We start from the raw sequence: 13,816 nt of genomic DNA, 5'->3' as shown, positions 1-13,816 counted from the left end.
TGCTATCCACCATTATCAATTTAAAAATATTAACAAGCTGTTCCACAGTAAGTAATTTGACATTGTTCATTTTTCTTCTTGAACTTCTGTTTCCATTATATTTAATCATTCATCTCTGCACCTAAAATAGGAATGCACATTAAAATTCATGTGTGTATTTATTATGTCACCTGGGCACCAGGAGTTAATTACTAAATTATTTTTCTGCATTGACTTATCATTAGCATTATTTTATTACAAACTCTGGTAATTACTAAAAATAAAAGTTAAAATTTACAAATGCCTTCATTATTGCTGAAATTTGATATTGTCTGGCATTAAACCCATCTTTAATTTTTTTTGTAGATGCAATGGCAAAAAATAATTTTTGACTAACTAAATAATAATGAGGTCACTTACCTCCCTCCAAGTTATCTGCCTAATGCCAGAATGACCATATATTTTTATGATTACTGAAAACTTGTCTAGGATTGCCTTTGATTTTGTAGAAAGAAAAATATTTCTTAAAAATAAAATAACTTGCAAAAGTATTTTTAAGGAATATTTTAAAATTTAATCCAGACACTACACGTCTTTCTCAGTTTCAAGCCTATCAAATAACAATCACTTCTACCATTTCACTTGGAGGCATCTTGGGCTAAGTATGCTAATATTTTATATGCAATACGCTAAGAAAGATTTTTTTTAAAGTAATGTTTCATCTAAAAAGTCCCTTGCTAACACAATATAATTTTTTTTACCTTATCGCATATTTTAAACACATTGTTGTCAGCATTTGGAGATTCAGATTCAGCTCATTGAATTTATGAGAACTATCCACTACATAAGCTAAATGACAAATGAGTCCTCTCTTGTTGAAGCTACAGGTCAAGTCAATCTCCTCTTCTAACTGAGAATGTACAATTTTACTTTTTGGTTCAACAAAATACATTAATATGCATTCCATGACAACCGTACCCCAGTTGTGTTCTAATTGTAAGACAGAAAGACAAAATGATAGATAAATCGAGCTCAGAGCCAGGCCACGAAACTGCCATGTGGATGGGTAGATGGAAAGAAGCCCGGCCCTCGTGGCTGCCTCTTAAGTGAAGGAGTTGAAAAAAGTGACGTGGTTCCATGAGAAAGAAATTCAGAGTCCTTTTCTTTGTACCCAGGAGCCTCTTACATCATAAGGTAGTGCTCCAAAGAATGAGAATGGGTGAGAGGAACACTTTGTTCAGGAAGGATGATTAGGAAAAGAGAGGTGAGAAGAAGTACCAGGACACCTCGCCCCCAGCCTGTGGTGTTAACAAGTTTTGCATCACTGTGACCAAAATACCTGATAAGAGCACCTGAGAGGAGGGAAAATTTGTTTTGGCTCATAGTTTCAGAGGTATTATTGCATGGCCAGCAGCTTCCTTTGCTCTGGGCCCACAGTGGGGCAAAACGTCATGGTGGAAGGGCCTAGCAGAGGGAAGCTGCTCTGCTCACAGCAACCAGGAAGCAGGGGAAGGGTAGGGGTTGGCAGGGAGGTTGAACTCTGTCCAGGGCACACTTGCAGTGACCCTGATCCTCTAGCCACACCCCACCTGCCTACAGTCACCACCCAGTTAGCTCACTCAACCTGGGATGGACTGATTAGGTTACAGCTCTTGAGATCCAATCATGTCACCTCCAGACATTCCTGTAGTGATACAGGAGCTTGGGGTCACCTCACATCCAAACCACAATACCTGCTTCTCACTCTGCGAATGGGCACACATGGAAATGGAGGACCTAGATGGTGATCCTTCTAAGCTCTCCATGCCTGTTCCACGTTCAGAAAAACAGTGTCTCTTGGTGAACACTCAAGTAGAAGGATGAGATTGTCTGCCCTCAAGGAATGTATAACTTAGAGAGGAATGTAAATATGTGTGAGTACGTTGGGCCTTATATATTCAACAGACTACAGAAAGTGCTGTCATGTGAAAGGAATACAGCAATGACTTCAATACGGCCTGGCCCTCAATGATCATCATCTAGTCATTCCAAGAAGAGAGGTCTAGATGTTGCGAGAAAGGTAGAGATGGAGGAGTATGTGGGTTCACACATAGGGAAGATAACCTTCTGGAAGGCCTCTATGAAGGAGGCTAGGTGGGATTTGGTCAATAGAATATGGAACAGGAATATTCCATGATATATGTGAAATATTTAAAAATGCAGACATCTGATTTAAATATATATACATAATATATTACATATATAATATGTAATATATACAGAAATATGCATATATACATAGATAACATATTATATATAATAAATATAGCATTATGTATAATTACGTGTTATATATATATATATATATATATATATATATATATATATAAAATGTTCAGTGGACACATATGGGAAATAGGGTTGGCAAAGGAATTTAACTGAATTGAAATTTAGAAGACCTCATGTGCATTCTAAAGACATTTAAAATATGAAATTCTGGAAAGCATTCTACCATCTAGAAGCCTTCACTATTATTACTATGTAGTGTGCATTCTTCCAAACTTTCTATACATCCTCATATCCCCAGTACACCTTAGTACATAGTAGGGACTCAGTAAATTATTTTGGGGTAACAATTTTTATGATTATTTTTTTTCATACCTATTTATAAATTGATTCTTTTCACTTAAATGCTGTATTACCATCCTCTTAGTGCTTATTCACGTGGCATTTCATTGTCTGAATGGACACTGATTTTTTTGTCTGTCTGGTTTTAGTGCTGGGGATTGAACCCAAAGCCATGCTAACTATGGGCTCTACTACTGAGTTGCATTCCCAGCTCCCAATTTTTGGTTGTCACAAATTGTTACCAAGTTGTATCTATTATGAACAATATTGCAACAAGAAATTACTATAGATTTCTAAAATGTAATTGTTTGAAATTATGCACATGTGATTTAGGAGGATTTTTAAAGACTGGGCCTTTTTACACTTAAACCACTGTTCACAAGATACTCAATTATATTGGGTATTTTAAAATAAAAAAACTTCATCAATATGAAAGATGAAAAATGGGTCTCACTGTAAGTTATGTTTCTTTGCCTTCTAGTAAGGTTGATATTAGATTTCAGATAGGTATTGGCCATTTATTGAGTTTCTTTTTTGAGGACTTACCATTTATGTTACTGTTTTTTAAAAAACATTTCTGCAAGGGAAGAAAGTTACATAGGAAGGATCATGCCTGAGGAAATATTTAGCAGGGGAATCCAGAATGAGTTGGAGAGAGGACAGTTTGGCAGAGGTCACAGAGGGCTGGCTAGCTGGAGAGGGCAGAGGGGAGTTTCACAGGGACCTGCAGGTTCTGGGCAGTGAGTTGAGGCCTTGAGCAGCGAGCAGGTGAGGGAATGGAGACAGGCGCTCTCAGCGCTCTCGTCCTGCCTGAAAAGCCAGGCCCAGGCAGGGTGGTAGAGCTCAGGACTCAGGCAACTTTGCATGATTTGCTGAATCTCGTCAAGATGAAAATGAAGAAAAGTGGCCTTTGGGATGGCACTGACCTCACAGGAGGCTAACAAGAGCCACATGGGAGGCACAATGATAGGTCTAGTTCTCTGAACCAGGAGCATAAGAGACAAAGGGTGAAAAATCCAGAGAACTTTCCTGATGCAGACATTAGGAGGCCCTTAGAAGGCAGAGGGAATGCAAGGAGAGAAGCCAGGGCTGGGAAGTCAGGCCCTGGTGCTCCCTGGCACGTGGACACGCCTGACATCAGATCTACACTTGGATTCGCCACTGTATCTTCACCGACATGAGGCATGGTACCTTATTTCACAGAGGTGGAAACTGAGGCCTAGAAGCCTGTGCACATCTGCCCGAGATCACGGAAGGTAAAGGTAAGAACAGAAACAAGAGCACAGGTTGGAACTCCTGGCACAGTGCTTTTAGCTCACCCTGAATGCCTTTTATTTGACTCAGAGGCAGTGAGAATCCTCTGAAGATCTCAAAGTGGCATGATCAGAGCTGGCAGATGATGTTATAAAACCAAATATATTAGTCACTTTCTGTCCTTTGAAAGTTCTCAAAGAATAGAGTAGAACTTAGCCATGACTGGCATATTTTTATCTAGTTCAAAGGTTCATCAAAGTCCTTTACAGATTAATGAGTTAAAGTTTGCTTGCGACTGTGTAGGTAAACGGAGCAACCTAATTATGTTCTCGGCATATCAAATAGCGCAGCTCACTTTGCCTAAATCTAATTTAGATATTTATACACTTTCTAAAAAATAGAAAATGGAGAATTATCCATTATCCAGAACTAGTCAATTCAATTAACAAGGAAAAAATACTAAGAGCCTGATCCCATCATTAGAAAATGAGGGCACAGTGAGATCAAGGACATCAAAGCCACCGACTGTCATAGCACACGTTGGCAGGAAAGGACCCGGCTACCCTTGGGGTGACTGGCATTTTTCCAACTGTAGTCTTAGTGCAGGGCCCGCTGTATTTTGAATCCCCCTCTGTGAGGTAGATGAGAAAACTGAGAGTATCCATAGATCCATAACTTGCCCAAAGAGACTAAGATAGGATTCCAACCCAGACAGATGGCAATGCTGTGTGCACACTCATAACACATGAGCGCCCCTTCCCGGCCCCTTAACAGAGAAGCAAGGTTCCATGTAGTGCAGCAGGGGACCAGCTCCTGTCATCCAAGGACTTCTCAAAAGCATAGACTTCTTCCAGCCCCTCTACTTACTTCACTAACACAGACAAATGTGTCCTTTGCTCCTAGCACCCTCAGAGTTCAAAGTGAGAAATAATGACAGAATTGGCAGTCCTTACCCTACGTTTTCTTTCTGCAAATGACACAATTTATTCTTTCAAAAGACACAAATTGGGCGGACCTTTTCTCCATGCTTCTCTTCTTGGGTGTTTGCTATATTACCTGAGTGGGCAGAGGTTGGAGTGACAGGTGAGGAAATGGAAATGCAATCAGCAGCTATGGAAATGCCATGCTTATATTAAGTGCATGCTAGCGTGCCCCTGATTTCTCCCCAGGGCTCCAGGAGCGTGAGTTTGTCAGCACTGATCAATGGAGGCATATGAACTTCCACAAGGGGCTCGGAGACTTAAGGGAGTCCTCACTACAACCCTGGGCTCCTTAGAGTTCCCCAGAGCTAATTCTTGGGGAATTTGGAACAATGTTGATTAAAAAAAAAATGACAAAAACTGGATTGAGATGCCAGTTCTGACATTTCTTAGTTGGTTTATATTTAACTCATTAATTATTAATTAACTCATCTGAAGCTTTCCATCTGCAAAATGAAAAGTACAATAGTTTGGTTAGAGAAGTTTGTGAAATAACTTATCATGAGCACTTAGCTCATTGCCTGACTTGTAGTAGGGGCCTCTCCAGGGTTGACATTCCTTAATATCTAAGGAGAAATCAAGGTAAGAAAAGAATTTCAGCATATTTACAGTATCTCCAAATGTATACCTCACAATTGTGAAAAATAGAAGGTCCAGCTAATGTGATTCAGATTTAATGACATAAATAAAGTTATAAATAATTTTACTCCCATGTAAATCGATAAGTTTCAGTGACGGGTTATGTAGGTAAGAGTAAATATGCATAGTGGTTTATTTGAAAGGCTTGCTATTTTCTTTCCTAAATTGAACTGTAAGTACAGTATTTTACAATGGTTCCTTTCAAATGTAGCTATTCTCTGCAGCAACCATTTCCTAACCTAACAAATTCTACAGTTTCAGTAAACACTTGCCAAATTTTACCTCCTACTGAAAAAGTAATGATGCTAGGTGACTTTCATCACCTGTAATATCAAAAGGTCAAAACACATTTGGCAAAGGCACGGAGAACTAAACTCCTACTTCCTGTTCCTGGGGCTAGAGCCACACTGACAGGATCCATTGGAAATAGATGTGGAAATCAGTTAATAGATCAACCTCTTTGAATTTCTTGCTTTGGACTGGAATATCATTTCCTGTATCCTTCCCACTGAGGAGATACTGCATTCCTTTTTATCCTAATTCTTTAACAAAGGATAGTTTGTTAGGAACGAGAAATTTCCGGGGTTATTTATCCTTTAGAAGAGACTTAGATCAAGACTCTTAAGTGCTTAGAAAGAGAAGGACAATATTGTCACTGTATGTGCAGAGTTCTCAGGGTCTGACTCAGTTAGATCTTGGAGAATTGGGGTGTCAGCCATTTTAATGTCAGAAAGAGACGGCACCTGCAGCATGGAAGGCAAATGATCATGGAGAGAGAAGCAGATAAAGCTGAGACAGTTTTTAAACCCCTCTGAAAAATGAACACAGCGATTTCTAGTTTTCAGAGGATAGTATGGAGAGCAGATGCAAAGCATTAAGTAACTATTGGTGATGCTGGATGAAAAGGAACCATGAACACAATTTCAAGTTTCACTTCAAATTTGCACCATGCTACTGTTTTTAAGAGAAGCGTAAGGGCTTCCAGTTACCAGGACTGTCTCCAATTTCTCCTGGAAACGTTTTGGAGTTGTTTTGTTTTGGTTGTGAATAATGTCTCTTTATGGATTCTAAGCCTGTCTCAGTGGAGGGTGCTTCAGCCCTGTCTCCTTTTCTTTGAGAATTTCCTTGCATTTTATGGCATGCAAATATCAAAATAACAAATCTTAAAGATATCTAATTAAAACGTATCAGTAACTAACTCTAGTGTTTAAGATTCAAAAGACAAGAAAGAAAGAAAGGAAGAGCAAGAAGTAAAAGATGCCAAATTTATCATCCCACTTGGGAGTCACTAAAGATTTCCTTTTGTTTGTAATATGAATGATTAAAGAGTCTGTAAATTTTGGTTAAGTTAAAGATTTGAAGAGATAAATATGTAAAGAAAAAAGTCTGGAAAGAAGTGGACCAAAACGTCAACCTTGTAAGGAGGGTTGTTTCAGAGCAGATGAATTATTTCATCATTTGGCTTTTCTTTACTTTCTGAGTTTCCTACAGTGGGTACACTTCATTCTCACAGACAAAGTAAAAGAAAACTCTCCAAGCCTCTTGAGTGATTTATGGGAGGCAGGGGAATGCCTGGGAAGGGCTTGCTGTAGTTGTAAAGGGGACTCCCCTGGCTGCCCAGTGAAAGGTAGGGCAGTGAGTGGCCAGCAGGGCAGACAAGCTACGTTTCTCCAGCTGCTCCACAAAGTGGGCTCTGGACACCTTCCTGAGACTCTTGCTCTGGAAATCCCTCCTGTAAGCTGATCTCACCAGCTTCATGGCAGGAGCATACAGGGCACCTGCTGTTGATCCAGCTCCTGCTATGGAGACGTGGTTTTTCTGGAAAATTTATTTCTGTTTCTTCATTTAATCCTCAGCACTCTACAAAGTAGACACCATCCTTTATCCCACATCTGCAGATCCAGGATGAAGTGAGGTCAGGTGGCACCTGAAGGAAGAGGGGTCCCAAGGAGGATGAGCCCCTCCCTGCACAGGAAAGCCCCAGACAGACCCAGCCCCTCAGGTCTGTGCATTCTCAGAGGGGACCTGGGCTCCTCTTTCTCCTCCCAGGGCTGTTTATTCACCAAACCTTTTTCTTTCAATTCTACTTGACCCCTCCAGGCCCTCTAATAATTTCCACACAGTTGTTGTGAAGAACAGAGTTGCTTTGTATTTGAGTCCTTACAAAACCACTCATGTCCTGGGTGCTCTCTCAAGGACTTACACTGAACAAAAGAGTAATTTAAACAACTACCTTCATGTAGTCTGAATAATTATGTTTTCCTTCCCTTCTATGTACCATTCATCTTACCTTGGGCTAAAAATTGGCCATCAAACCTATTATGTCTCCTGTGATGGAGGCAGCTGGATGCAAGGTGCACGACTTCTTTGTGGTCAACCCCATGAGAACTGCCTGTTTGGGGGCTGTATTTGCTCTTTAGAAATGCTGTTTGGATTCTTAATTAGGTCCACCCTCCCCTTCCGGTTAACTTGACTACCTACTGCCAGAGTTAATAATTAACAAGGTGTCACAAAACCTCTCACAGTCACTCAATTCTTGGCTCACCTGCCTCATTATAAGCTAACAGTATGATATGGTGCTAATAAAAAGTTAATGCAAGTTTAGGCTACATTAAGTGAATAGACCAAATAAAGGCAGGCGATAGTCCCACTATACTTTATGCTTATAGGTACATGGATCTTATTCTTCCCAGCTAACACTGAGCAAGTTGTACATGTGAAGAATTGGCATGGAACATTTGAAAACATAACTGTTCGTAAAAAGCCAGGACGTGTGGCTACGGTATACAAAGAATAGCCATCTATTCATCCAGCCACTCATCTGTTCCTTTATTGGAGTAGACGTCTATTGAATACACACTCCATGCCAGGCCCTGTGAAGCTGCCATGAGCGATTGGTCACTGGTGTAGTACGTGGTGTGAGGAGAGAAAGATGGGAGATGAGGCCACAGGGCAGAGACATCCTGGTGTTGAAAGGGTGGCTGGATGTGGAGAGGGATTTTAACTTCATTCTGGGGAAATTAGAGACCAACAAAGGATTTTAAGCTCACACACAACATTTCTGCTTTCTATTCCTGCATAACAAAACACTTCAAAATTCAGGAGCTAAAAATAACAGCAATGTCTAATCTATAATGATTTCATGGTCAACAAAGAAGTTCTCCCCGGGGGTTCGGCTGGGGTCTCTCATGCAGCTGCATCCAACTGGGAAATCAGGAGGGGCTGGAAATCCAAGAGGCCTCACTGGAGCCTGGGGCCTGCATGCTGACTGTTGGCCACAGTGTCTGTTCCCCACATGACCCCTCTTCCTCCAACTGTGAACTCTAGGCCGTCCTCTTTACAGTATGGTGGCAGGATTCCAAAAGGGAAGTTTCTAGAAGAGAAACCCAGATGTGCTAGCACTTAATCTCCGGCTGCTCCGTGATTGCTGATATATGCCTGGTCAATCCCAGAGTCGATGTCAGTCATGAAGATTCAAGGCATGAATACCGGGGGACATGACATATTGAGCTGCCGACGTGAAGCCTACAAGATACCTTACCACACTGTGGAGGGCCTTATGGAAGGGTCAAGAAGGATATTATTTAATAACTGTTATTATATTCCAGGAGAAGGGTAAAGAGGAAGCATATTCAAACATAGAATAATATGGACTAGAACCATTGCCAGGGTCGAATAAATAAAACTTGGCGAGGGGTTAGGGAGCACCAGACAGATTGAGGATAAACAGGGATAGAAAAATTATACATATCAGTCTAGGGCATTTCAAAAATAGAGGTGATGCTTTGGGAATGACAGATAAAGGCAGGGTGATACATTAGATTAGTAAAACAAAAGCAAAGGTTAGTGTGAATAATTAGAAACATAAAAACCAAATGAAATAGTCTCATTTGGGAACTCTGAATATGATCAAGAAACTGAAAAACCAGTATTGTTAAATTTGAGGTCAAGTAAAATAAAGATGAAGATTTGCCATTGAGATTGGTAATCCGGAGGTCAATGATAGTCTTTGGATATGAGTTTTGGGGGATGGTAACAAATTACAAGGAACTGGAATGATTGGGATGTAATGAAGTAGAAATGCTGCTTCTCTGACTTTTTTTTAAGATTCTCCGACCCCAGCAGCCTCTAGTATACAAGTTATTACTGTCCATGTGGCTCTGTGAACACTGAGACGGATGGAGCTAGAACTGGTGTCCTGCTGGTTAGGATGCTGTCCCAAGGTCACATGCCCAGCCAGGCATCTGGGAGCTGGAGGATAAGCTTCCATGCTGGTTATAACCCCTATCCCAAGAAACCACTTATTATTCTAGACAGCTATAGTTCAAGGGGGAGTTGTGGGGAGGAGAAGAGAGAGTGAGAAATAGGGTTGTTTTTTTTCTTAAGAAAAAGTCAAGGACTCTGCAAGATGGATGGATTTTATAAATTACTTGTGCCATTTATATTATATGTTCTATATTATGTTGCCATTTACAGCTAAAATCCAGGTTGATCATTATGAAACAATGTTTAGTTTAGAAACTGACTCTATATTAGGGTTACATCATAAGGAAGCCATATTGCCATATTTTAAAAAACAAATTTCCAGTCACCTAAAAAGTTATTCCAAATGAGACCAATATTCTGCTCATGAGTCGAGTGTGCTATGTTTTATGTTACACACAGAAGTCATCAAGTCACACAAACTCAGACCCCAGGCCATGAAACAAGGAGTCCTTTTTCCTCCTCCTTTTATCTTAAACATTGCCAACCCCTAAACAAAATGAGCTCAGGGATGTGATTCCAGCGTCTCTGGGGCCTCCCCACCCTCTGATCCAGGCAGTCTGGCCTCTAGGCTTCCCACTCGGGCACGGACTCCACTGCCTGAGGCCTCCCTTGTATTTCCCAGAATCCACCAAGCAGGGAGACGGGAAGGTAGACCCTCTATGAATCCTGTGCCTCCCTGGGCTTCTGCTGCTTCTGTGATCTGCTCTGCTCTGATTGACACCAGGGTTTCATTCAGCCACTTGGTAGTTCTCAAGTCCCTCAACTCACACAAAGCCCAGTAAGAAGATGCCTTCGTTAAGAGTACCAGGGCAAGACAGGAAGGACTGTTCTCAGGGTTTCTTTACTTGGTTCTCTGTCTTCTTCCCTCATGCTCAGGACGAGTCACCGTCTTCTCCCTTTCTTCTGGGAGGTGACACCAATCTATTTCATGCAGGAGCCGCTTCCCTGATGTCTCAGTTTTTTCTCACCTCCTCGGGGACGATCCATGCTAAAAGTTTCCCAAGAAAGATGCAAAGAGGAAGGCTGATGCCAGCTACTAACGTACCCCAGTCCTATTACGTAATGAAGAATACTCATTCAAGGTCTGGTGGTTTATCCAGGGCAACTGTAAATGTTATGCCATATTATTATTTTTAATAAATATGATTCATTCAAATATTAAAAATAATTAAATGTAATATCCTTCTATAACATTCTATAACTATATGATGTAAAATTAAGAGATTTATAGTCACATATGTAGACATGTCTGTATATATAACTTTAAAAATCTGAAAACATAATTTATTAGATTATGCATTCAGTTTTTGTTATTTGGAAAAACTGGACATTGTGTTGGTAGGAACCATGCCTTGAATATGTGTGGAAAACAGATTGGAAGTCTATTCAATTACATATACCCATTTCAATTTTTGCAGAGAGAAACTAGGAAGATAGAGATAGGGTTTCTACAACCAGTAGCCGTAACGTGCCTGGTCTCCAGATGGACAGCTGTCTAGAGCCACAGAGCCAATGTCAATGGTCCCTAATTTATGATGGTCCCACCTAATGACTTTTCAACTTTTTGATGGTGGCAGAAGCACACCTACACAATGACCCAGTCCTGTTTTTCACTGTCAGTTCAGTATTCAAATTTAGGAGATATTCGACACTTGATTATCAAATAGGCTTGTGTTAGATAATTTTGCCCAACTTTAGGCTAACGTAAGTTTCCTAAGCATTTTAAAGGTGGGCTCAGTTAAACATGATGTTTGGAAGGCAAGGTGTATTAAATGCATTTCCGACTTAGTATTTTCAATTTACGAAGGGTTTATCAGGATGTGACCTTGACATAAGTCAAGGAGCACCTCTGCTGCTTTGGATGTTTACCAAGATAAGCCTTCACGGTTCCACACACAAAGGTACCAAAGAATCTCAGGAAGACTGTCAAAGGCACTTCTCTACAATTTCTGGAATCCGGTGCAGTTCAAGGGGTCTGGATTAAGAAGGGAAAGGCATCAGGGCTGACTCTTGTATTTATGTGATGCATCTAACTTTGGGGAAATATGTTGACTTTCATGTGCCCCAGTCCTCCTATCTGGGGAATAACAAAATCATCTCCCTTCTCTGCTCATTGTGGTTCTAAATGAGTCAGTACATGTGAAGGTCCTGGAAGAATGTTTGGCAATAATAAGCACTCATTGAACTCCAACTGTTGGAATCATTTGCAGACTTCAAGGAAGGGAATTTTAAAAAAGCAACATCTGAAAATACTTTTTGGTCTCTCACAGTAAAGTATAGATAAGATTCTATGTAGTAATATCCATTTGATTAACATTTGATCATTCCTTTGATATTTCATTTATTACTTTCTGCCAGCAGCATAAGNAGTAGACGTCTATTGAATACACACTCCATGCCAGGCTTTGTTCTAGATACAAAGGTAAGGCAGGATCACTCTCTGATCCTGAGAATTTTGGTTCTATTACAAGCTACAAATAAAGCAGCACTTAGGGCAAGGGAGGTAAGAGATAGCTTCTGGGCTAAGTGGAATTGCTATATGAAAAGAAGTTCTAGAAGAAGTGGGTGCCATAGTCTTGCAGCATCAAAAAGGCTCTCCTGAAGAAGTGACATCTGAGAGAGCATCTGATGGTTGAGCAGAGGTCCAGGAAATGAGATTGTGGGAGGAAGGGAGACAGAAGGAGTGACCCAGGTGGGGGGCGGGGAGGTAGGACTCAATGTGGCTGCAGTATCTAGAGTACAAGAGCAAAACTAAGGCCCAGGAAGCCAGTAGAGATCCCTTAATCTCTAAATTGAGTTGGAGAAATGCAGATATGCACAGAGAGATGATCAAAGCAAATATAAACAATCGTGTCCAATGCAAGAGAGACCCATGGAGGAGGCTCTGCGGGAGCACCAAGGTCAGAGACTGGCTTTCCTGGGAAGAAGCCACTCTGGAGGTGGGAGTTCGGTCGTGTTTTGGAGGAGAGGTGCTGACCACACAGAGTTGCCCTGTGAAGCTGCCATGAGCGATTGGTCACTGGTGTAGTACGTGGTGTGAGGAGAGAAAGATGGGAGATGAGGCCACAGGGCAGAGACATCCTGGTGTTGAAAGGGTGGCTGGATGTGGAGAGGGATTTTAACTTCATTCTGGGGAAATTAGAGACCAACAAAGGATTTTAAGCTCACACACAACATTTCTGCTTTCTATTCCTGCATAACAAAACACTTCAAAATTCAGGAGCTAAAAATAACAGCAATGTCTAATCTATAATGATTTCATGGTCAACAAAGAAGTTCTCCCCGGGGGTTCGGCTGGGGTCTCTCATGCAGCTGCATCCAACTGGGAAATCAGGAGGGGCTGGAAATCCAAGAGGCCTCACTGGAGCCTGGGGCCTGCATGCTGACTGTTGGCCACAGTGTCTGTTCCCCACATGACCCCTCTTCCTCCAACTGTGAACTCTAGGCCGTCCTCTTTACAGTATGGTGGCAGGATTCCAAAAGGGAAGTTTCTAGAAGAGAAACCCAGATGTGCTAGCACTTAATCTCCGGCTGCTCCGTGATTGCTGATATATGCCTGGTCAATCCCAGAGTCGATGTCAGTCATGAAGATTCAAGGCATGAATACCGGGGGACATGACATATTGAGCTGCCGACGTGAAGCCTACAAGATACCTTACCACACTGTGGAGGGCCTTATGGAAGGGTCAAGAAGGATATTATTTAATAACTGTTATTATATTCCAGGAGAAGGGTAAAGAGGAAGCATATTCAAACATAGAATAATATGGACTAGAACCATTGCCAGGGTCGAATAAATAAAACTTGGCGAGGGGTTAGGGAGCACCAGACAGATTGAGGATAAACAGGGATAGAAAAATTATACATATCAGTCTAGGGCATTTCAAAAATAGAGGTGATGCTTTGGGAATGACAAAGGCAGGGTGATACATTAGATTAGTAAAACAAAAGCAAAATAACCATCCAAATCGGTTAGTGTGAATAATTAGAAACATAAAAACCAAATGAAATAGTCTCATTTGGGAACTCTGAATATGATCAAGAAACTGAAAAACCAGTATTGTTAAATTTGAGGTCAAGTAAAATAAAGA

The sequence above is a fragment of the Marmota marmota genome, unplaced genomic scaffold, assembly GCF_001458135.2.
Source record: "Marmota marmota marmota unplaced genomic scaffold, marMar, whole genome shotgun sequence".
NCBI classification, from domain to species: Eukaryota; Metazoa; Chordata; class Mammalia; order Rodentia; family Sciuridae; genus Marmota; species Marmota marmota.
The sequence above is the reverse complement of the archived record's forward strand: the minus strand, read 5'-3'. Positions refer to the sequence as shown.